We start from the raw sequence: 25,444 nt of genomic DNA on the forward strand, positions 1-25,444 counted from the left end.
CATACATCTTTTCATTACCTGATGGTAAGTGTTGGTGGTATAGTGGGTCTTGTGGTAAGTAGCAAGCTTTCCTTTGTGCTGTTAAGGAAATTATGGGACAGGAGGTAAATTGGACTCTGAGGGAAGGAGTGGCGAAGAGCCGCACCATGCAGCCGCCAGGAGAGTGGTGGAGTTGAAGGTAATGATTGCCAGCGTGGAAGTGGTGAAGGGAGCTAAGTTGGTGGTGTTTCAGGCGATGCTTGGCTCTTTAGAGTGATGTCTGCGTCGCGGCGAGATTAAATGGAGCCTGGGAAGGTGAGGAAGGATTTGAGGGGTTAGGAGGTCAGGGGATGGTGTAAGTCAGAAGTCGAGAACCTAGAGTACAAGTAGAGCCATGTCTTCAGAATAAGAACTCACTGTTTCTAGAGCCGCAGTGTATGTAGGACTGAAACGTCAGTTATCAAATAATCGCAAGGGATGTTACGCACAAACACAAGCATTGTCATCACTGTCGGCAAAGTCGCCTTCTGACTTCTGAATTCTTGAAAACGGGATCTAGATTTTCTTTTCTGTTTTTACATTTTCAGAAGAGCCTTTTTTTTTTTTTCGATGTCATTGCCACGAAGTTTGTAGCTGCTTTTTTGTATCGTTTCGTTGTCGGAAAATGAACCAGCAGACCTTTCTCATGGTCTCTGGCAAACAGTGGTATCTTTCGTTTACTTTGTGGCAACTCTTCTTAAAGCGCAAGAGTTGTGTTGATACGAGTCTTTCCTCTTGGGGTTCTAGAAACTTCGACATTAAGTAATTACTGACTGTTTATGGCATTATGAGTAAGGGCCAGGAGCATTATATCTTAAAGATCCGCATGCGGCACCGTAGCCGCAGGTTACCTAATCCACCTGTTGGCAAATGGCGGTAACTTCTGGAAGACGGATGTAGGACTCCTAATTGAAGCTGAAGAGATTGGCATGCTCAGGTCACAGGCACTTTGCTTGCCCTTAATGTTGTGCCAGAATGGATAAAGGGGTTTTTGATGGGATATCCTAGGTTGTTTTGTACGGTCTGGTCCCCTCCCTTTCCCCACTGCTAGGTCAACGTTGGGCTGCCGGCACTGTCGGCGATCTGAAGACCACATTCACTTGTGTGTCAGAGCAGCAGGTGTGTCACGGATCCCGAGACAGGAGGTGTGGTGCAGCCGACCAGCATCATCCAGCCCCAGCATGAGCGGGACCTGGGCCATATATATGTTTCCGTCTCAGCCTTTATTACATGTTCAATATTGGAGGTATAATGGAGTTTCCCGAATAAATATTGAGAGCGACCGGCTGAGGCAATTTATGGGTAGTGTAGAACGTATGATTATTCTCACGTGGGGGGGGGATAGGGTGGGGGAGGGAGGGAAATGGGTGGAAGAGACGGCGAGGACGAGAGGACAGATGTAGAATGAACGAGGGGAGAGAAGGTAGCGTAAGGGTGAAGAAGGTATAGATGGCAGTGGGGTTGAAGGAGGACGGACGGGATGGAACGGTAAGATGAAGGAATTGGGATGGAGAAGTCGGGATAGGGTGGAGAGGAGACGGGGCAGGAAATAAAGTCCCTCTTCAGAGAAGCTTTTTGTGTGTATGTGACTGACATAACCCAGTCGAGGCCATCTCGAGTAAAAAGAAAAAGAACAGTGTGTTTGTACACTCTACTCTTAAAGGCAGGAAGGCTATAGGAGGAGGAAAGACGAAATGAGGAAGGGACATCCACAGCATCGCTGTCTGAAAAGAGGAGGAGATATAACGGTCAATCTTCGTGCGGCCAGTCTACACGGAAAATGTAGGAAGCAGCAGCCAGACACCTGCCTAGGGTTTGAAGCCCTAGTGACAGGGACATTGCAGACAGCTTACGATAGCAGTGGTAGTGGTAGAAGATTCCCTCCGACACCGTAGCAAGGTATGGAGGAGAGTAGTTACACCGTAGCAAGGTACGAAAGAGAGTAGTTGGTGGGGCGCTGAGGAAAAAGGTGGAAAGAAGTGGAAGGAAATGAGTCATTTGTACAAGAATAAGATCTGGTCGAAGGAGCTCCTTACTACACCACCTTTAGGGAAGCTCCCGGAGTGTGAAGGTGTGTTGGCGCTGGGGGACGGGAGCAGCAGTATTGTAGAGGAGCGGATGGAACAGCAGGTGTTGGTACCACGATAGGATAAGAATTAGCGATAGGTGTAAGCAAAAAAGATAGGGCTCGGTTTAGGCGTTAACAGTTGGACGGGGAAGAGCAGGATGTGGGGCCAGAATTGGTGGTGGTAATATAGATGAGCGAGGAACAGCAGCAGGTGCAACAAGAGGTGGACGAGGAGAAGCAGATTTTGATAACAGAGTGGGATGAAGCGCAGCAGCAACTGGGAATGAGTTGCACGAAGAATAGTATTAAGGTAATTGTATTAAAGGTGCATGAAGAGCAGCAGCCGTGGCTGATAGCAGGGGTGGACAAGGAATCACAGCTGATAATGCTAAAAGTGGATTTTTAGTTGCATCAGCTGGGGCTCAATGCGTACGAGGAGTCGGAGCAGCTGATGCTAAAGTTGGACAACAGAGCCGAAGGAGGTTTCACCAAAGTTAAACGATGAGAAGCTGGAAGTAAGGCCAGAGCTTGGGGAGTAATAAGTGGACGTGAAGCAGCAGGTTGTTGCTGTAGAGATAGCGAGAAGCAGATGTGGAGCTGGTGGTAGGAGACGGAAGAGAGAAACACCTTGAGGTAGCAGAAATGCAGCAGCTGGTGAGAAAAAGAGGATCATCAGCTGCATAAGGCTTTTAGCCTTCTTGGGAGTGGCGGTAGAATCCACGCAGGTGGGAGGACAGATCTGCTGAAGTTACACCAGCTGTTACATGTGGACAGTGACCTTATATAAGGTCAGGCTCTAACTCGTGCAAACTGGTTTTGGACCTCACTCCTGTTGGCACTACACACCTTGCCTTACCTTGTGCTGGCCTTGACCAGCGTTGCTTTGATCCCGTGTCTGCTTCCACCTTTGTTGCATCTAACCTTGCTAGCGTGGTACTGGATGCCCTGACCCTCAGACTTGCTAAAGTTTATCCTGGTCAGGACCTGGGAATATGGTCTTACAGCCGGTACTACCACTTATATCTACTAAGTGTACAGACAATACACATACAATTAAAATGGGGACCGCTCTGGCTTACCTTTTATTCCCATGGAAACAGTGGTAAGTGTCCTGTGGCCTCGTGGACTTGACTGTTGAGATGGAATGAGCTCCACCAAAGCCAATAGGCATAAGCAGCTAAAAAGGCGCTCTTGTCGGCTTTGTGCGGCCGCCTTACTACCCATTCTTGCAGGTGACAGTTTTGTTTAGTGGAGGGGGCGGTAGCAGGAGTGTTATGCCGTGTACAAAGGATGTTGGGCCAAAATTACTGGCTCACGGCGGTACTGGGGAAATAGTCAAGTAGTAGAGAGCCGGTCATTGCCGAGTTGTTGAAAGGGTATTGTTGAAGAGTATGACTGTCGGTGATGTGGAGGACGAAGGATTTAGTGAACCATGTTGGTGGAGGAAAGAATATTTAGGATGCTTTTGATTAAGGCGGGATAATGAACGCAGGATTGGTGCCGAGTGTCTGTGTTCATAGAGAGGATATTCAGGGCTCGATATGAAGATTTCTTTAGTGTCTTTATGACATTATTTAAGCCAATGTATTTGTCTTGGAAGTGTAATTACTTTTAGCACAGCTTTGGTTTCTTTACCGTCCTGGCATTAAATCAGATAGTTTTGGTAATTGCAACCATAGTTTACAGGTGCGTGAAAGAATTTGACAGGTCCCTAGGTGTGGACGCCGCCCCTCGCATCATCACTGACTAAATGCACTTGGCAAGTTTACTTTCATTAGAGTGATGGTGTTCCATGTGATGTGTTTGGTGTTAGTGATGACGGCGGTAGAGTTATTAAGTGTTTGGCTGCATGGCTATACTCTGTCGTTGGTAGTGCTACTAGTAGAGGTGTGGTGTCCTCGTAAAGGTACTTCGCTTCCCGTGTTAGTCATTGTAGAAGAGTATTTTATATTTGAGGAGGCAGTTTAAACAAAGGTGATCTCGCTACTCTCACCTGCCCACGAGGTAATATCATTCAAACACACGCCACTCCTGATTGACACCTCTCTCATTCACCCCAGTTTGTTTACATTCTCATTTGTCATCGTGTGTATTTCAAGTCTTACTAACGTCTGAACTAACTTTTATCTCATATTGTCTACAGACACTGATTTATCGATTATAGCAATGCAGATATGTCGTTCTTTTGTACAATGTTGATGTCTAGGATGTATGTATATTTTGTAAAGGGTCATTTCGGACTATCCTAGAGTGGTAGTTCTTTTTAAACATGTTCGGCATAGCGTTACGAAGTATGTAACGCTCACACACTGGTAAAGGCTCCGTCACGAACCGAGTTATCTGGATATTAGAAAACTTTCGTCGTATCTGAGACGTGAAAGGAATAGTTGACCTCATGTGTTCCTGCTGCCCAAATATCATGTTTATGTTTGGCTGGGCTTCACGTAATTTTCAGTGATAGCGTGTTTACCAGGGCGTCGTTGCCTTAAGTAGTGTTAACAATTGTTAACTTATGTTAGACGTTTGGACGAGACAGCTCGTGCTTAACATCTTTGGCACAACTGCGATCTTCGACCGTGATAGCTTGGCCTTTGACTTGACTTGTAAGGGTCAGGTCAGAGGCTGTAATAAGCCATCGTACTTAAGGGCCGTGCCATCGTGCTCTGAGGGTCGAATGTATCGGAGGGTTTAGAAAATGAAGTATCAATAGGGACAAGTTGACCCAAGTATGTAATTTACAGTGGTTTCGCTGTCTGCTGAGCCTATCCGGTTGAATGACCTTGTGGTACTAACTAGAAGTGTGGTAAAAGGAAAAGTTTTGACTATGATCATGATTTACCGTGGCTCTTCCCCTCCGCCAATCCATAGGTGAGAGTAATAAACCGGCTCAGGTGTCCATCCCTTGCCCATGAGGGTTTCCCTCACCTCCAGCACGTGAGAACCAAACTTTATGTGTGGCTTTCGTATTGGGTAAGGGTGATAAGATAGTCATAAACAACTGTGAATATCCAAGATTTTGAAGAAAACTTATGTTGAGTTGTATCATATATTTTGCCTCACTTGACAGGCTTTGTGTATGACCTTGGAAGGCGAGGAAATCCAATGTTATTACGTAAAGGTGGGAAGTCAAGGTGGATGTGGCATGAACCGAGGAGTTAGATTTCACTTTTTGTGCGCTTCGCCGATCCTGACCATATTTTACCTCTTGCTTTTCCTGGAAATATGATACATTCGTTAGATTAAAAAGAATGACAGCTTTGGCAAATGAGCGCTTTGTCTCCCTCGCACCATTACTCAATATTATGTTCACTTCTCGGGAAGGAAACCACCAAACGCATGTTCACTACATCCTAAAGGGTCATCTCAGAGGCCTTGTTCACTATATCCTCATCTTCACTGCACTGTCTGTTTATTGCTGGTTACATTCAAAGACCATCGTCTTCTCACCCTTTTCTTCTTTATGCTCCTTTTCACTATAACTTCATTACACCCTCAACACCATGACCCTTCTGTTTGTGTGAGTTACGGGGAGAGGGTTGCCTCGTGTGTGTGTGTGTGTGTGTGTGTGTGTGTGTGTGTGTGTGTGTTTCGCACGGTGCAATACATAGCCGTTAACCTCGTTCTGGTAAACATAATAACTCTGGCACATTTTACCCAATTACCCAGCCAGTTAAACAACTCTTGCCATCCACATGCTGCTCCCCCACACACTTCATCAGAGATGAATACATTAATTAATTTTACAAAAGAAATATAGAAATACAATACCATATCCATTTCAGCCCTTGGAATCTACTTTCATTCCACATTTTCGTTTGCTGACAGGCTGTGGAGATAAAAATAATCTGGAAGCTGATTAATATGCCGGCATATCAAATGATGGTGCATTTGTTTTTCCCACCAGACCCACAACTTCCATTAACAGCCTCCCTGATCTCTGTTTCCCGAACACTCATGATTTCCATATGTATACGTTGGGGCAAGCAGTGCCGTACCCGCGTATGGATGAAGCTCTCAGCCCAGTCCGCCGGTTACAACACTGATGAGTAATCGAACATGAGGTTCGTGGTTCGCCTAAGTACAGTTAACGATTCGAGCAGCAGCAAGGGTTATTAATGGTAATGTGCCACCTTGCAAACCCTCGTGGCGCGGCCATTTCATAGCCTCACTGAGCGAGCACCTCACCGTTAACGGGTTTCGAACATAACCCGTTTTGTGGACAATGTGCATTTTTGGAAGCTCTGTATGCAACTGCATATGTCCAAATGATTCGAACCGTGCGCTCCTTCCTGCAGACAACCGCCCGACAAAAGCCCAGATCCAAGTTTCCTGATGTTAATGCTATAGATATTCTTGATTGTTGAGTGGAAAGACGAAGCTTGAGTTGCGAAACTAGGGAATGTAATTAGACAGACGACTGTTGTATTTGGATATAAAGTAGAGGCAGGGGGTTTGTTAATGCTGTGTATATGAAGGCTTGATCTTTGGAACTGGATGCAGGCAGATCCAAGTGGAAATGGATCAGATTTGTTGTGTTTCTTATGAGAGGTTGTGACAGTGAGGACGATTATATCAGATATATCATTAGTGATGAAGACAGTGATCTGAGTATTGATTATGTATTAGTACAGGATAGGAGAGTGAATGCTGCTAATAAACAGGCAAAGGCTCTTGCACTTGAAAATATTCAAGCACGTCAAAAATATGTTTTATTATTGTGATAGTATTATTCAAGAGAAATAGAATGGGATGTGTGACATAGAGCAATGTGTCCTTGATGAGTAATGTGGTAGACTGAGTGATGGAGTTTCCTCGCCACAACTGTACTAAATGCTGTTAAGGCCCTAAAGGAAGAGAAAGAGAGGGACGAAATGAGGTGAGTGGGAAGAGAGAGGGTGGGGACAAGTGATGTGGGAAGAAAGAGGAAGGGATGCACTAATGATGGAGGGAGAAAACAAGAAGCTGGTAATAAGTAATGTGAGGAAGTGGAGGTTGGCGGGCAGGAGGAATGACAACAAAGATAAGAGGACGGTTAAGTAGGAGAGGTGAATGACAGGGAGGGTGGGAACAACGGATGTGAATAAAGACAGGAGATGAAGGACGAGATGATGGCGAGCGAGAAAGGAGGGACGAAACGAATGACGAGGGAGGGAGAAAGATAAGAGTGAGAACGGGACATGAGACAGGAGGATGTGTACAGAGAAGCACACCGAGTCAAGACCTGGCAAGACATGAGGAGGGTCCACGTAAAAAAAGAATGGGTCCGGGAATGGAAGGGGAGACAGGAAAGTATAGACAGTGAAGGAGGACACAGGAATACGATGACGGGGGATAAAATGAGAGAAGACAGAGTCTGGGGATTAGGCGTGAGACAGGTGGATAGGAACATGGGATGAGAAGAGAGAGAGCAATACAGGCCTAAGGATAATGGGATAAAAACAAGCAACAGACGAGACGGGGATGTGGCTACGGCTGATGGAGGCAGAAAAAAGAATGAACTGAGGTTAAAACACAATTAGTGTCAGGTATGAAGAACAAAAGTGTGAGGCTGTATTAGCGGCATACCAGTCTATAAGAAAGGAGACCGGGAAGAAGCGTTGAGCACAACCGGTCTCGGTACTGAATGTGATTCATTAAATACTGGAAAACATAATCAGAAAGCAAATGGACGACCTCAGATTTCTACGTGACAATGAGCTCATTTCTGGACATTAAAGAAGGCTGGGTGGATTATTTGTATTTGGACCGCCAGGAAACTTCTGACTTTACTGTATGGAAGGCAGATTAAGAAGCTGCATCACCAGGCAAGAATGTTAGGTGACTTCTGTGATTAATGGGTTAACGGAGGAGAACAAAGGACGCATGTCAGAAGAGCCTTCTCGAAATGGGGTGGTCACCGTGGAGCATCGCAGGGTTCTCTATGGGACCATTAAATGTTCTTGATATATGTAATTGACTTCCCAGACTTTATGGACTCCGACCTGAATATGTTTGTAGATGACACCAAAATCTCAGGGGGGAGTGAAAAACGAGAAGGATTGCATCAACTTCATAGGGGACATAGACAAGCTCCAAAGTTGGTCGGATACGTGGTTGGTGACTTTTTAGCCCTAATAAATGTAGATGAATGAGTATGGGTCATAGTGAAAGAAAGCCTTGATATAGGTGCAGATATCATTTACCAACTGTCCGCTGACAAATATTAGAATTATTCATGTACATGATCGTGTATTTAGCGAGCTTTTCACGTCCTACATAAGGCGAAAGCTAGAATATGCTTCTCAAGGTTTGGTCACCGAGTCTAAAGAATCGCAGAAAGCTAATAGAGAAGGCCCAAAGTAGGGCAACAGTGATGATACTAGAATTAAGAGATGTAAGTTGCAAGGAAAGGCTAGAGACCTTAAAATTATCCTCCATGAAGGGAAGAGTGAGGGGTGACGATCTCAGCCTTCAAGTTTTTAAGCTAGATTAATGACGTAGTGAACAGTTACGTGAAAGATGTCAGAGCAGGCAGAGGCGTATTAGCAAGGGCGTGAAAATTGCTTTTATAGTATAAGAGTAATGATTGAATGAATAAACTGAATGAGATTCTAGTAATTTGGGCACCATATAGAAATTCTGATAGCAGAGATGATTAGAAAAAAGGGGGACGCACGAATGGAAGACACTATTTCCGTACAGTACAAATTGTTAATTACACGCACACACACACACTAACATTCGACGAGATTGAGAGAGAGAAGAAAGAGAGATTATTTCTAATGAGATTTTGCCAAAAGGTAGGACTTCCGCGTAACGCTCTCCACAGGGAAATCAAGTGTTGCGAAGAACGAGTCGTGTGATCTACGTGTTTCAGGTGTTGTGTGTAAGATGGAGAGATTGTATGTCTGTGGACTCGAATCCTGCTAGCAGGCCGCATTTGGTAGAAGCAGAAAGAAAAGGCAGCTATCTGGGCAGTAGGAGTAAAAGTTGACAGCTACAGAAATGCTCAATGTGCATCTCGGCATCCCTCTCGAACCAGGAGGGTAATACTGGTAAGAACCTCCCTGATCGATGGCTACCTACGACCTACTGTCTACAAGGGCCCCACCTTTTTTTTCTCCAGACCAAGGTTCAGTAAGGGAGTGGACCATTAAAGCCGCTGGTGCCGTCCTGCAGCGGTGGTAGAGGTGAAGATTACTGCAGTAAATTTGTGTCCGGGACAGGCAAGTAGACCACCGGGAGAGGACCTTACTATCACGGACCTGAACGTAAAACAGGCACCACTGGGGCACACTTTGTCGCCCCTTTTTCTGTATGTCACTGACAGGTTACACTTTATAGTGACGTAGTCCGCCCAGAAAGTCACACTGGTGTTGCAAGTAAAAGCGTATTATAAAGGTTGGCTGTGGTGATGGGGATACGGTGGCGACAGTCGTGATTTGGGCGACGATGTGGGGAGTGGCGGTTGCTGGCCACCCTCCCACGCCAGTACCATGACCCAACTGTGGCCACATATGATGCCATCCGTGCCATCGTTCCCGCTAGAGGGCCCCCATGCTATCCAAGTGTCCAGGCCTTTGAAAGTAACTGTACCGCTGGCGAAAGGTGTGATGACGTATCAAGCGATAAGTTCAGTGTATACTTGCGGTCAGGCCACAGTGAGTGGAGGAGTCACTAGCATTAACACGTAGTGTGGGATGGTATACCCAGGCCAGCGTGGTCGTAGGCTGTGTGGACAACTCTGTGTTATTCCGGATGCGGGTGGGGTGGGCATCAAGGAATGGCACTCGCGTCCGGACGGTAACAAAAGGTTTTCATTAAGTTTAATTCTGAGAAAGTGCGCTGCAATAACAACTGCTGCCAGCTGAGAGGATGGAATATTTAATGCAAATGCTGTGTACTGTTAGCGTTTCATACAGACGCTCTGTAATGTTAGCGTTTAATGCAAATGCTGTGTAATGTGAGCGTTTAATGCAAAAGCTGTGTAATGTTAGTGTTAACGCTAATTGTGCTTAGTTTAAGCGTGTGTCTACCAGCGGTGGGTCCGTCCTCCTATAAAGCTGAAACATAATATTTTAGAATAATTTTCTATGATTACAAAAGGAAACTCATCGAATTCTCACTCGTTCATGATATGAGATGTTGATAAGAAGCTTTAAAGAAGACCTGTACTGGAGTGGTGTAGAACCTACAACTGGTACACACGTGCTTGGCGAAACCCTCAGTGGAGGATCACCGGCTGGATCTTATTGTTCTCAGCAGTATTATGTGCAGACATTCTCTTGCTGGATCTCATGCTGCATATGAATGGTAATGGCTTGGTTGGCCAGACTACCATGGACCCACGAGCTGTCGGGGGTTTAGGACTAAAAGATTTCCAGAACAAGAGGACCTCGGCTTTGGTAAACGTTTGCTCTCACCAAGTTAACAAACAGTCCTAAAATATGTAATACAATGAAAACATTCATCACATACACCTATGTTGTCTTAAAAGAAGTTCTCACCAGATTACCATTCTCTTTTCCTCTTCCTCCTGTACATAAATTATTCTCTCTCTCTCTCTCTCTCTCTCTCTCTCTCTCTCTCTCTCTCTCTCTCTCTCTCTCTCTCTCTCTCTCAACACAACCTTAACCAACACTGTGCCTCGATACGCTTCCCTTATGTATTTGGTATTGTTCGTTTTGAAAAAGAAAAATGTAAAGCACCAACCCTTGGTCGGCACACTAGCCTGTCAGTGAGGGCCATGTCCCCCTGACGTGTACACCTCTGGTTTAACGCGAGCTGAGTTACAACTGGTGTCGGCTGGCTAGGTCTGTCACAGCTGTGGTGCGTTATCCCAACCGGAGTTGGTACCCATTTACATGCCAGCGAGAGGAAGGATGAACACCTGGTTGACTTGTACGCCGTCATGCCCATGCCGGAGATCGAACCCTGGCCAGTGGATTAGTATTCAGCGACGCTAGAGCCACAACACCAACCAGGCACATCACATTTTGAAACTTTTACTATTTTCTCCAAGGAATTTTTTATGTTTTAAATCGATGAAAAAGTTTCGTTCTTAAAAAGTTGATGTTTTATGAAATATTTCATGACGGGGTTCGAACGTTCGTTGGTCCTGGATATGATGTGTGCCTGTAATGTATTCCACAGCTGTCGTCCGTAGTGTGGGGGAGCAGCGTTCAGGCTGGCCAACCTGCTCCTGAAAATTTAACCCCTTGAGCACGACGATATTACCTTTTGGTATGATGGCCTTTGACTTGATCCTTAATGGTCATGTAGTCGTATTCGGTAAGCTCATTTATTTGGTTTTATGACAGGTAATATTCACACACACACACACACACACACACACACACACACACACACACACACACACACACACACATATATATATATATATATATATATATATATATATATATATATATATATATATATATATATATATATATATGAACACTTCATCCGCTCCAGTCAAGACTATTCCCCACCTGCCTGCCTGTACATCCACCCTTTCAAACCAATTTACTTAAGCAGCATCTCTTCCCCAAACACACGCAAAAAAAAAGAAAGAAAATGCATAGCAGCCATAGACATTCCAACACCTACACAATGAAACAGATTCTTCCAATACAATCCCATCTCAGCACGCTGGGCACTTTTCTTTGCAACTTCTCTAGACCTTTCCCACCCCAACCATTCCTCAAGAAGAAATAGGAGTCTTACCCATGTCTCACACTCGAGCAACCTCTCTCTCTCTCTCTCTCTCTCTCTCTCTCTCTCTCTCTCTCTCTCTCTCTCTCTCTCTCTCTCTCTCTCTCTCTCTCTCTCTCTCTCTCTCTCCAAACTGATAAATCACACACACTGAAATGACCCAAAAAGCACTAAAGAGCCTCTCTCCTAAGTCAGCCTTAAAAACCACTCTACCAGACTATGTATCCATCTGAAACCACACTCCCCAGACAAACACGAGTCACACTTTCCTGATTTCGCTCAGGACCATCAGCCATCCACGCATTGCTACAATTGTACCCCGATTCAACACATCTCAGGTCCTTCATTCCCACGATGCACCACAATGAAGACACCCGAGCACTTATTTCTCAGATGACCCTGGAACACTCCCTCAGATACATTCATTGTATCACTACACTTTATGACCTATGGGACCGCCCGGTAGAGGTGACCTGGTTCCTGGTCGCTGCGGGAGTTTCTTTAGTGTTTCAGGCTTTAGTAACATGTATTGGCCAACCTGGTATCACTATTACAACCTCCAAACAGATGTAGGCTGAAGATGAAATGTCTGGGAATGATCCGCTGGATTCCAGCTGTCTTTTTTTATTTCACGTTCATGAAACTGTCAGGTGTATGATGCTGGTTTATATACAGAACAAAATGATGCAGTCTTCATTACAAACCTGTGTAACAACACTTCTGTGGTGGTTCATAGGGAGTGTAAAAGTCATTTTTATGCTACTACTGGGAAACATGTGGAAGGCATATTGCCCAGCACATGGTGTCTGTGTGATTACTATTTGTTTGTAACGGGGAGGGAGTTTTACACGTGTTTCCCCATGTATTTACCTTTTACATTTGTATGTGTACCATCTCTTCTTTGATTGTATGTATGCACACACAGAGACACACCCCAGCCTAAGCTAGGTGTAAGTGTATGTGTGTGTGTGTGTGTGTTTCCGAATTCAGTTAAGTCCTCCAACGATTTTATAATGAGTAGATTGAAGTAAAACTACGTAGATTTGTTTCTTCCTTATATGAGATATTCGCATAGCATTCTGGTGTCTTAAATGAGTTTTAACGCAAATTTTGTGTAGTTTTTCAGTTGAATGAGAAAGAACAAAACATAGTTTGATCATCCCCTTCATATATATATATATATATATATATATATATATATATATATATATATATGTGTGTGTGTGTGTGTGTGTGTGTATGTATGTATTGATGATTTTTTTCATTGTAATAGCCATAAATGGATTTTGACAAAGAATTTCATGTTGAACATAGATACACTTTTCGGCTCCATTTTGTCACAGATGATCACATATGTATGTCTGTAAATATATTAACTTTTCCTTAGTAACAAAAGTGCATGTAACTGCTACCAGTTAATGTACCGTTCCCATATGCTAGTCTCTAGTTACTTAAACAGCTGTGTGACAGTGTTGAATGGGGTACAGTAGGAGGCCAGGCAGAACAGCACCAGCAGTATGGAGACGGTGATAGTAACGGCTTCGGCCACTGTTGTGTTGTGAGAGGTCCTGCCTCACCTCACCCCCCAACTCCTTGCTGCTACAGTTGGTCACACTAACACCTGTTTTTGTTCATTCCAGGTGAGTACTGTGTCGCGTTGAGCAGGCACCAAGACAGGAGACAGCACCGCACGGCTCTCTTAGGCTGACCACCTATGGTGTAATGGGGTGGCCTCGATGGTGTCCTGGGGTGGCCACAGTGGAGCCTTAGGAGGGAAGTGGTCGGGAATAGTGGTAAGCCGTCACTGAGGTAAGAATTTTCAAGGGCCTTACCATGGCCGCCTCCATCACTCCCGCTTCTCCACTTGGTTCTTCAGCAGATTGAATAGTTGGGAGTAACTCGGCTTTTATGTGTTTTATATCTTTGTTGCTGAATTCACATGTGGAAATATAATGTGAAAGCTGTTTCACTATATATATATATATATATATATATATATATATATATATATATATATATATATATATATATATATATATATATCTTTTTCTTTTCTTTTAAACTATTCGCCATTTCCCGCGTTAGCGAGGTAGCGCTAAGAACAGAGGACTGGGCCTTTTTTGGAATATCCTCAACTGGCCCCCTCTGTTCCTTCTTTTAGAAAATTTAAAAAAAAAAGAGAGGGGAGGATTTCCAGCCCCCCGCTCCCTCCCCTTTTAGTCGCCTTCTACGACACGCAGGGAATACGTGGGAAGTATTCTTAATCCCCTATCCCCAGGGATAGTATATATATATATATATATATATATATATATATATATATATATATATATATATATATATTATATATATATATATATATATATATATATATATATATATATATATATATATATATATATATATATAAGGCGCATGACCTCTTCAGTTAAGGGTCAGGTGGAAGAGTGAAGTATATATATATATATATATATATATATATATATATATATATATATATATATATATATATTATATATATATATATATATATTTTTTTTTTTTTTTCATACTATTCGCCATTTCCCGCATTAGCGAGGTAGCGTTAAGAACAGAGGACTGGGCCTTTGAGGGAATATCCTCATATGGCCCCCTTCTCTGTTCCTTCTTTTGGAAAATTTAAAAAAAAATGAGAGGGGAGGATTTCCAGCCCACCGCTCCCTTCCCTTTTAGTCGCCTTCTACGACATGCAGGGAATACGTGGGAAGTATTCTTTCTCCCCTATATATATTTATCTACCTATTCACCTCGCTTTGCCGCCGTCTCCCGCGCCAGCGAGGCAGTGCAAGGAAACAGACGAAAGAATGGCCCAACCCACCCACATACACATGTATATACATACACGTCCACACACACCAACATATACATACCTATACATCTCAACGTATACATATATATACACACACAGACATATACATATATACCCATGTACATAATTCATACTGTCTGCCTTTATTCATTCCCATCGCCACCCCGCCACACATGGATTAACAACATCCTTCCCCCTCATGTGTGTGAGGTAGTGCTAGGAAAAGACAACAAAGGCCCTATTCGTTCACACTCAGTCTCTAGCTGTCATGTAATAATGCACCGAAACCACAGCTCCCTTTCCACATCCAGGCCCCACAGAACTTTCCATGGTTTACCCCAAACGCTTCACATGCCCTGGTTCAATCCATTGACACCATGTCGACCCCAGTATACCACATCGTTCCAATTCACTCTATTCCTTGCACGCCTTTCACCCTCCTGCATGTTCAGGCCCTGATCACTCAAAATCTTTTTCACTCCATCTTTCCCCCTCCAATTTGGTCTCCCACTTCTCCTCGTTCCCTCCATCTTTGACACATACATCCTCTTTGTTAATCCTCCTTACTCATCCTCACGAGTCCAAATCATTTCAACAAAGCCACTTCTGCTCTCTCAACCACTCTTTTTATTACCACACATATCTTTTACCCTTTCATTACTTAGTCAATCAAACCACATATATTTTATATATATATATATATATATATATATATATATATATATATATATATATATATATATATATATATATATATATATATATATATAAGGCGCATGACCTCTTCAGTTAAGGGTCAGGTGGAAGAGTGAAGTAAAAAAATGTAACCACCAGTGGCAGGGGTCGGGTCACCAAAGGCAAGTGTCAGGGTATGGATTAGCTTATAAACTGTTGCGTGTTGTGTTGACAACGACTGGATCTGCGTTTGGTAATGCTAGATTCTGTGATGATTCTACGGAGAGTTGAATGAAAAGCTGTTTTTTTTTTTTTATCGATGACGGGAACATCGCTAAAAAAAGAAAAGATTGAATCTGCAAGAATCCATGTGTCAAGGACCTTTTTAAGTCATTAATCAAACCTATCGCCAGAGCCCCAGCTTAGGCGAACTGTAAAGGAGACAAACTGTATTTGGTCACCTCTCTTAAAATTTGCCTCATATTGGACGACAATGAAGATAGTACCAAAACTGAGAGAGATAAGTGGTAATGAGAGGTTTGCCCGCCATGGTGGAGAGAAGAGTAAGGAGTGACTTGTTCATAACCTTAAAGTTTATATATCAGTTTGATGGTGTTGACAGAGAACATATCCTCGAAGGATAACAGACGAAGCAACCAGAGGCCATAACGACAAACTAAGCAAGAAACAAATTAGAAAAAAAGGTAGAAAAAAAGTGCTTTGGTATTATGATAGTGGATGAATGGAGTGAATCAAGTGCTGACAGTATAAAGAAGAATAAAAGTTGAATGGCAATAGAAAAACAGTCAAATAATATGGCCCCACAGGTGTAACACCCTCCCATTACTGTGTAAAAGTTAATAAGACTCATATATAATGAACAATATCAGTATCTTATTTAGGTATAATTGCACTAGATGGATTTGTGATGCTGAATCTCTCTGATGTAAATCCTTTAGTTTTCTTTGGTGGCTCCAGTCTTTTAAAAGTAATTTTTGTGGCCCTGTATTTGCAGGAGATTAAAATTCTCTCCAAGTGCAGAGCCTTCACTGGTTGGGTAGGAGTTTCCAGGGGACGATAACTGCATTTATTTTAACTTTCATTTCTATTTCTTTCTGTTTAAGAGTTACACAATTAATTTTGTGTAAAGAAAAATTTTTAGTGGGTGGCGAATTTTTGAAACAACGAAATGTTTTTCGAAGAGACTCATTTCTTATCGTGTCTCTTGATGGTAGCGAAAGCAGACAGTAGTATTTTTACAGCTCAGCTGATCTTGTGAGAGAATTGTGTAGACTCGAGCACTTTTGTAGCCGACATCCTCCTGAGTACGGCAAGTATTCAGATGAGTGAGGGAGTGTATAGTCTGGTATTGTCAAGGGGATAGATGCCGAGCCATCCGCTATACGTTATTAGTTAAATAGATGATATCATTTGCACCATTAGTTCGAGATGATTAAACTCTTAACGTGGTCATCCCATTTGAACATACAAGTCCAGCATTCACGCCATCGTAAAACAGGTTCCAGCAGTAACACCATCAAGTTTAAGCACGCATGGCTCGGGGGGGTTGCAACATCGGCTGAAGTACACAGATTTGGTAATTTGTGCCACTAACTATAAAAAGAATTTATGACTGTCCCATCACGTGTATCGTACATTAACTAGAATTCGTACCATCAGCTATAATTACTTCCAACTCTGGACTTGCCTCATGGATGCAACAGACCGGGAATCGCGCCGTCAGAGGTGAATGAATCTTTTCATTCGTGCTGTACCATCTCTTAATGAAACGATTACGTATGTCAATACATAGGTGTAAGTCGACAAACTTTAAGCCCAGGTATTCTATTCCACTAGCCCATAGATGTCGAAGTGAATTTGGGGGGGGGGGGTCAAGCTGTAAATAAAACCCCGGAATTCGAACCATTTGGTTTAGATGGACTTCGGGGTATGCGCTGTTAGTTGTAAGTAAATAGATACAGAACTCGTGACTTGAATTTGAATAAGCGGAAGCTAGGAATCGTGTCATCTCCTTTTAACGATACCCCAAACTCGTGCCGTAAATGTTAACAAACATCCCAGGAGAGTACACCTCAGCAGTTTGTAAATACTTCTGCACATTGTAAATAGATCTTAGGGTTGCGCCACGAGCAGGTAGATACCTTTATTCAGCCATCCTCTAGATAGAAAGATGATAAACAGACCCAAAAATTCTTTCCATCACCTTAGGGTGATGTAAATTGTTTCATCACATGTAGGTAAGCAAACCCGAGGAGTTGGTTCTTGCTCGCTTGCAGGTAACTCGACCCAGGTATTCGTTCCACAAGCTGTGGGCAGAGACTCTATGATTCGTTCCATCATTTGTAGATAAACAGAAGCAAGTAAATTTGTTTCATCAATTGAAGGAAGACGCAAGGATTTGTTTCATTAGTTGTAGATAGATCCAAGGACTTGTTTGATCATTTACAGATAGATACAAGGACTTGTTTCATCAGTTGTAGATAAACAGAATCAAGAATTCGTTCTCTTTGCTTGGATTTCTGGCGACTTATCATTTGTAAGTATGCAAACCTCATTATATGTCGATGATTTTTTTTTTTATTTCTCCGTAACTTCTGTAAATCAGCTGATCCCATAATTTCATCTCCCTGATGGAAATGGGTAGATCTCCAGAACCGGGGTTTCGTACCAGGTATTTTTTTTCTTTGGGGATATTACAGTGGAGATTAGACCGAGCATTTTACCCCGGCCCCTTCATTAGCGATGCATTAGAACATTGTGGGGTTTCACTTAGAAAGGAAGTATGTAATGTTCAGAACTAATGCAGCTTATGTTCTGGTGCAGCCTGTGCACCAGTAGTTATCGTACTGATTTTACAACAGAAATGTTCTTCATTTTGTTCACTTGGTTTGTAAACATCCCTCATCTCCCTCTTCCATTAAAAAAAAAAAAAAAAAAAAAAAACTCCCAAAGGTACAGCCTCGCCAAAGGTGACATTTTGCATATATATATATATATATATATATATATATATATATATATATATATATATATATATATATATATATAGTTTGTATTCAATTATTTCCATTTTCCTACAGAATTTATTGACTTTCCGCCTAGAGAAAAAGTATATGGAAATATCTAGATTCATACAGCAATCTTCTCTTGTTAACGGAAAGGTTAGTTTTAGTTTCACTGGTTGCAGCGGGATCGTGGGAGACCTTTCAAATGTCGCTATCTTGAAGAGCGAGAAAAAGTTTAGGGTAAAACATGCTAACGCATCTCCCTAGCTTAAACTGACCCTTACCCCAGCTCCCTTTAAGCTTAGTCTACCTCAGCGTAATCCAGACATCCTGTAGTTCAGATGGATCCGGTAATACAAAGGCACAAGGAAATATTATTTCTCACTGTTGTTGCTCGGCCCATAGGTGCCGATATACCAAGTCGAACATTATTTTTTTTTGGTCAAGATAACCATTTCGTAAGTTGATTTCCAGCTAGTTATAACACACGATAAGACTAACCGGTTCAAGGTAATGCCTCGATGACAAGCAGTAACTTGAGAAGTGCCCATACAACCCTCCCATGGTCGTGAGTTTTGTATTTCCGTCACGAGCGGGGTCTACATATACCGCGGATGAAATACAGAGGAAGGATGGCAGGAAAAAATGCGGCACGATGCCTAATTGCTGTGGAAATTTTCTCGGGACAAATTGGATGCGGTGGATTTTTTTTCATAATGGTTCAGGCAGATATCTAAACAATTATCGTATTCGGAGGTCGGACTATTCGATAAATTGGAACGAGTATCTGCTTTTGTGAAAAGGCTGCAGAGAGAGAGAGAGAGAGAGAGAGAGAGAGAGAGAGAGAGAGAGAGAGAGGGGAGAGAGTAGGCAGGTGGGGAGAGGGAGTAGCCGTAACTCTACGGTAAGCCCGTCTCACGTTTCACTACCTCGCTTGCCCAAGTGAAAATTCTAAACCATATTCCGTCTCGCGCAAATGTATCGGTTTTACAGGCTTACGTATCATAGGTATGTGAAGGCTGTTTGAGGTGTGTTTTCCCATGTTATCACGTTGTGTCATATATGTCTGTCTGCCCTGGGTTTTGCCTGTGGAGCCAGTCGCCACAGTAGAGATTGGTGAGGGCAGGGCGGACTTCGCTTTCCGGAGGAGGCGCTGACTGACATGGGTTACGCAGGAGTGCTTGGAGCTAGTGATTACACGGCATGAGTAACGCAGCAGTGCTTGGGGGACAGTGGCGCCGTGAGTAACGCAACAGTGTTGAGGGGACCTGTGTCTGCTGACGTTGGTAAGGTAAAAGTGGCGAGGGACCTGTGTGTGTGGTAAGGGCGTATGTTTAAGGATCTGGTCAGTATGTAGTGTGAGGCAAAGTAATAAAAAAGTTGGAGGTGTGTGTACGAATCTGGGCAGTGTATATGAATGGTTTTGAGGTGTGAGAAAGTAGAAATTCTGACCGTGAATGTGGGCAGTTTATTGAACGTGAGTTGCAGTGATAAAAGGTAGGTCCTGTGTGTACGAGTCTGAGATCTTTATTGTACGTAAGGAAAGATAGGTGGTGTGTATGTGTAAGTGTATATCATGGCAGTTTATGGTGTGTGAGGTTCGCTGAGAAAAGGTAGGTGTTGTGGGTATAGATCTTGGCAGTTTAGTGTGTGTAGGGTCCAGTGAGTAAAGGGTAGGTGTTATGTGTATAAATTTCTTCAGTTTATAGCGGGCGCGGCAAAACGAGAAGAGGGTAGGTGGTGCGAGAACGATCCTGGGTTGGTTATAGCTTATAAGATAAGGTGAAGGGAGCAGCCATCGTGTAAGGTGGTGAGTGTGTCGTGTCATGGTAGAGTGCGGGTTTATCGCACGTCTGTATACCGACCTGGGGGTCACGACCTTTACTGTACTCACATGCCTCACACCACCACCACGACCTGGGGGTCACGACCTTTACTGGACTCACATGCCTCACACCACCACCACGACCTGGGGGTCACGACCTTTACGGTACTCACATGCCTCACACCACCACCACGACCTGGGGTTCACGACCTTTACGGTACTCACATGCCTCACACCACCACCACGACCTGGGGGTCACGACCTTTACTGGACTTACATGACTCACACCACCACCACGACCTGGGGGTCACGAACTTAACTGTTTTCTCGTGTACCAAACAACACCATCACAACTTGGGACTCTCGTACTTCACCGTACTTAGTAACACACTGCAGAACACCAACGCGGCCAGGGGTGGGGGTCACGCTCTTCACTTTCTACTCATATACCACACAAACACCACTACGGTCAGGGATGGGGTCAGGACCCCTCAGTGGGCTCGCACACCACCACGATCTGGGGATCTGGACCTTTCCCTCCCCACTACATTAACTACCCATAGTCTTGCTGATAGCGGTTAGACTGAAAATACGCGAGCCAATCAGCGTTGATGCCCTCACTGGAATGGCTGTTATCTGGGAAATTTGTAGCAGGTAGGATATAGCTGGCGTACCATGGGCTTCATTTTTCATATTATTTCCTGGTTTTCGGTGGCAATATTTTACACGGGCGTGCACAGTTTGGCGTGAGTCCAATGACTGACGTGCTCAGTGGGCCTCCTGTCCTGACAAATGTTCCCTGCAGCTACCTTCCTCCTGTATAAGGGAAGTGACAGTACAATATACGCCCTAAAAGTACAGTGCAGTAGAGAACTGTCCCCAGTCGGTGAGGCTCCTGATCGTACTCTCATTACATAGGATTGCTACAGCCATTACCCTCCAGATTGCTTGGCGAATGTAATTGACCGAATGATTGGGAGACTGATGCCAGAGAGCCGTCACAACGTGTACTTGTGTGTATGTGTGTGTGAGGGAGAGAGAGAGAGTGAGAAACTGCTACCCCTCTGTATTGTTAGGGGAGGCACTTCTGCGCTAGCAGGGCCCGACCACTTGAAGCTTTTGTACTATATTTCGACTTTTAAAATGTCTCTGTGCTGTCCACATTGGACGTTCAGTATATTCCATCCTTCCATCCGTCCACTACTCTAATACAAAGATATTACTTCATCTTTTCTTGCTTTACTTCATGTTATGGCCTCGGGTTGTTCTATCCTTCCATCTTTTGAAACAGTATTCACAGATTACGTCAACAGACTGATATAAAGTTTAACCATTGTAATTAGGTCATATCTTACTCTTTCCCCTTCCATGGTGGGCAGGTTTAAAAAATATAGCCTTTCCAAGTAACTCAGCTGAATTATGTTATGTTTGTTCCACTTATATATATATATATATATATATATATATATATATATATATATATATATATATATATATATATATATTTTGTGTGTGTGTTATTCGTTGTGTTAAGTTTTACAAGTGATTATGTGGTGACTAAACTTATCGGTTTGGTATGATATAGGATGGGAAGAGTTAGTTGAATCCTTACTTATCCATGTCCGTGAATACGATGCTAATATATGCTCCCACAGTCCACTCAGCCCTCTAGATACACACAATCCACCCAACCTTCTAGATACACACAATCCACCCAACCTTCTAGATACACACAGTTCACGCAACCTTCTAGATACACACAATCCACCCAATCTTCTAGATACACACAATCCACCCAACCTTCTAGATACACACAATCCACCCAACCTTCTAGATACACACAATCCACCCTACCTTCTAGATACACACAATCCACCCAACCTTCTCTTTTTGTCTAAAACGGACCTCACCCTCGCATAGGAGTCTTAAGAGGTTTGTTACACTTGACCTCCTTTCCCTGACTCCTCGTTTTCTCTCGCTCAGTTGGTTGGTATTTTGCAGGTTGTCGTCCATTTGCTTTCTGATCACCTTTCCCTTATTTTGCAGACCTCTCTTATTGTTCTGCGCAACGTCCGGTTTCGTCTCTTAGAGTTGGGTTTGACATTTACTCCCTTTTTTCTCCTCTGGTGTGAAAGCACTGTTGAACTAGTCATTTAATATCTTGCTTATCCTTACATCATATACAATTCTGGCATCTGAATCCCATAGCCAGATTAGCTGCTTTTTAACCTAGAGTATAAACCTGAAGAATTTATGGAAAAGTTTTAGACTGTCTCGTAGCATGTCCACAGTATTCTTTTCAGAGTTTCTCTCTCCCTCCATTCTTATCCAGTACTACTCCTTCCCTGCTCTCTTATACCTCTCAAGTGCCGCCCATATCTCTCGCAAAGTACGTCGTTAAGCTCTTTTACTTTTTGACGTCTTTCCCGGAACTATATCTGTTAAACCTTCCCCACCCGTAAATTTCACAGGATGTTCCACAACAACGACCTGTAGCACGGCAACTAAACTCCATTTCCCTTTTTATGTTCTCATTGTAGAAATTAGTTGGTTTATGTAGTTTCCATGATGACATCCTCCATGAGTCTGCTTTTATCTCTGTCCTTTTTTATATCCTCATTTACACCAGAATCAAAGTCAGTCATTACCTCATCACTTTGCTCAGTTAGTGTGTGATATCCTTAATATCCATGCTGTTATGTCCGAAGATAAGGTCTTGTAATGATGATGTAGTAACCCCTCTTACTCGTGTGTGCCTAGTGACATGCCGATGCAGAAAATATTCGTATTTACCCTCTTAAAACCCGTGTCTTCATGAAGATCAAAATTCCTCCAGGCTGTCTCTCAGAAATAGCGAAATCCCTCATTAGAACTCTGCTGTCTTTGTGGAGAGCATTTTGAACTGCTTCAGCGTGCATTCCTTGATTGTTCCTTCATTACGCTAGTAATTTTGTTGTGGTTCACTGAAATTCTTGGGAGGATTATGAATTATCCACACTACTGTGCCGTTCTTCACATGTTAATGTTACCATTAGATTATTGTTTGGATTTTCTACCTACCAGTATTTCTTGAAGCAAAGCGGTTCCTTATAAAGAGGGGTCAGTCTCCTCCTCCTCTTCGTCGTATCTTTCCCTGTTTACTGTCATTTATTTTCTTGGATAGAGTAAGTCGGACCTTATCCCTTTAATGAGTTTTGTTCCTCCGTGCTCCATCAGTGTCGGGTTTCGCTTTCCCTAATTAAGTCATTGAACTCTTGCTTTTTTTTCCCCATTTACTACTTGTTCATTTGCATTTGTGTAAATTATTATCAGTCTAACATTTCCGTCACGTAATATTCCTGACGTCTCTTGAGGTACTGTTGTGGCTGTTAAGCCCTCTAGTCTTTTGTCGTGGCTCCCGTTTCTTCCTTCAGTCTTTCGTCTTTGGCTGGAATATGGACTTCTGCCAGTCCAAAACTCATCGCCAATTTACGTCCTTCAGCCTTCTACTTAACTAATGGTCTTACTTTTCTTGCAGCCCATTTGCCAGCTAATTACCTGGATGTTGACTCGCCAGCCTACATGTCTTAGGTTTTACCTAAATGCTCTGCACTATTTTAATTCTTCCAACTAACAGACTGGATCCTTTCCTGTGTTTTTTTTTCTTTTTTCTACGTCTAACAGTGAATATTTCTCTTTACAGTTTCAGCAGTATTCTGTGTCTTTTTGTTTCATTGTTTCAACAAACAGACTGTATCCTTTCCTGTTTTTTCTACGTCTAACAGTTTACATTACTCTCTCTACAGTTTCAGTAATATTCTTTGTCTTTCTGTTTCATTGTTCCCACATCTCTTTTCCCAGTGCATCATCCAATACCCTCTGTTTCTATTCGTGAGGCCCAGAGTTTTCTGCTGCACCCAGCCCTCAGTTATCAGCAGTCGCCGGTCTCTGTGCTGAGAGCATTTTCTTTTGTTGTCCTATCTCGAGGATATCCAGAGAAAACTCCTCTAACCTTTTTCTGTGACGCTTTTCATTCATTGCACCTTCTTTCCTCGAGTTACATTCCGTTTGAATTCCATCAGTTGATTTGATTTTATCAGGACCATTGATTATATTTCTCAGTTCCCTGATTTCCCCTTTCATCTGTGTGTGTGTGTGTGTGTGTGTAAGAGAGAGAAAGATAACTGGATGGCTTCTAAGTCAGAAGTATACAAAGACAGGCAGAGAGTAGGAAAGATTGTGAAAAAAAGATAAACATCTTGAGGAAGAAATAAACTGAGCCAGACAAAAGAATAAGAGCACAAATAGAGACAAAGGAAGAGAGAAGTCAGACGGGAGGTTTTTTTTGCGAGAGAGAGAGAGAGAGAGAGAGAGAGAGAGAGAGAGAGAGAGAGAGAGAGAGAGAGAGAGAGCAGACATATTGGACGAGGCTTGGACAGGAGGCAGTCCTGCAGCAGCAACCTCGGTTTCTCACCCTGCAGTGTACCGCATCTCCTGAGCCCCTCTGACACACCATATTTTACAGGTGCTGCCTGCGCTGCCATTAGATATTTAGATTACCAGTTTCGAGTCGCTGATTGAATTGAGGACTTTGATCAGGTCAGGTCTGCTTTCGACCTAGTTATTGAGGAGTACCTCCTCCCAGGAGGTTGGCCTGAGGAGGGGAAGGGAGGCGCTCCTCAACGAGTGTAGGAGCTGCAAATGTGCCACATTGGGCGTGGATGTCGGTGAAGGCAGGTAAAGGAGATGAGGCAGCTCAGTTATCGTGTAGCGTCGACGTTTTACATACCGGCGGATGTTGAGAGATGCTTTCAATTTCCTGCTGAGGTGGGCGCCACCGCCACCACAACTACCTGCCGCTACGATCTGATTTTTTTCCCCCCTCTCTCCCCTGCTGCTCCTTCACCCCATGTAACAGTGAGGGAGGATGAGGTGCAGAGTGGCGAAGAATAACAGCTGCATGTGACTCAACTTTAATATCCTCCTCTACTACCCAGGAGTGTACACTGGTACATCCACTGTACCTCCACTTGCCAGGTGCCCTTAACCAGTACACAAACACCTCCATTATGTTAACCTCACTACCCGAGCTTTCTTTATCAAGTGAACTCTCACTCTGCCATGTGCTGTCATAATTCTGGTTCTGTGCACTAGTACATCATCTCCCTCGCGGGTCTTCACAGACCGAATCTATGCACACCACTAGGCCATGTATTCCTTCTGCACCTCCTATACTTACGATCACGGTGAAACCCACCCTATAGGCCAATTTCACAAGACCTCGTTCCTCCTCGTGAGGTGTTAGCAAC

General features: G+C 43.4%; 1 protein-coding gene across 10 annotated transcripts in view; it reads left to right on the forward strand.

The window, feature by feature from the left end:
• LOC139760854 (uncharacterized) overlaps positions 1-25,444 on the forward strand; it is a 206,610-nt gene that overhangs the window by 62,831 nt on the left and 118,335 nt on the right. Inside the window, exon 3 of one of the 10 annotated variants that reach the window (XM_071684554.1) lies at positions 13,423-13,591. The exons of the other annotated variants lie outside the window; for them this stretch is intronic. The gene's annotated coding sequence lies outside the window, so the exon portion shown is untranslated. The remainder of the gene's footprint in view (positions 1-13,422; positions 13,592-25,444) is intronic. 10 annotated transcript variants of the gene reach the window in all.

This window comes from Panulirus ornatus, chromosome 38, assembly GCF_036320965.1.
Source record: "Panulirus ornatus isolate Po-2019 chromosome 38, ASM3632096v1, whole genome shotgun sequence".
NCBI lineage: Eukaryota > Metazoa > Arthropoda > Malacostraca > Decapoda > Palinuridae > Panulirus > Panulirus ornatus.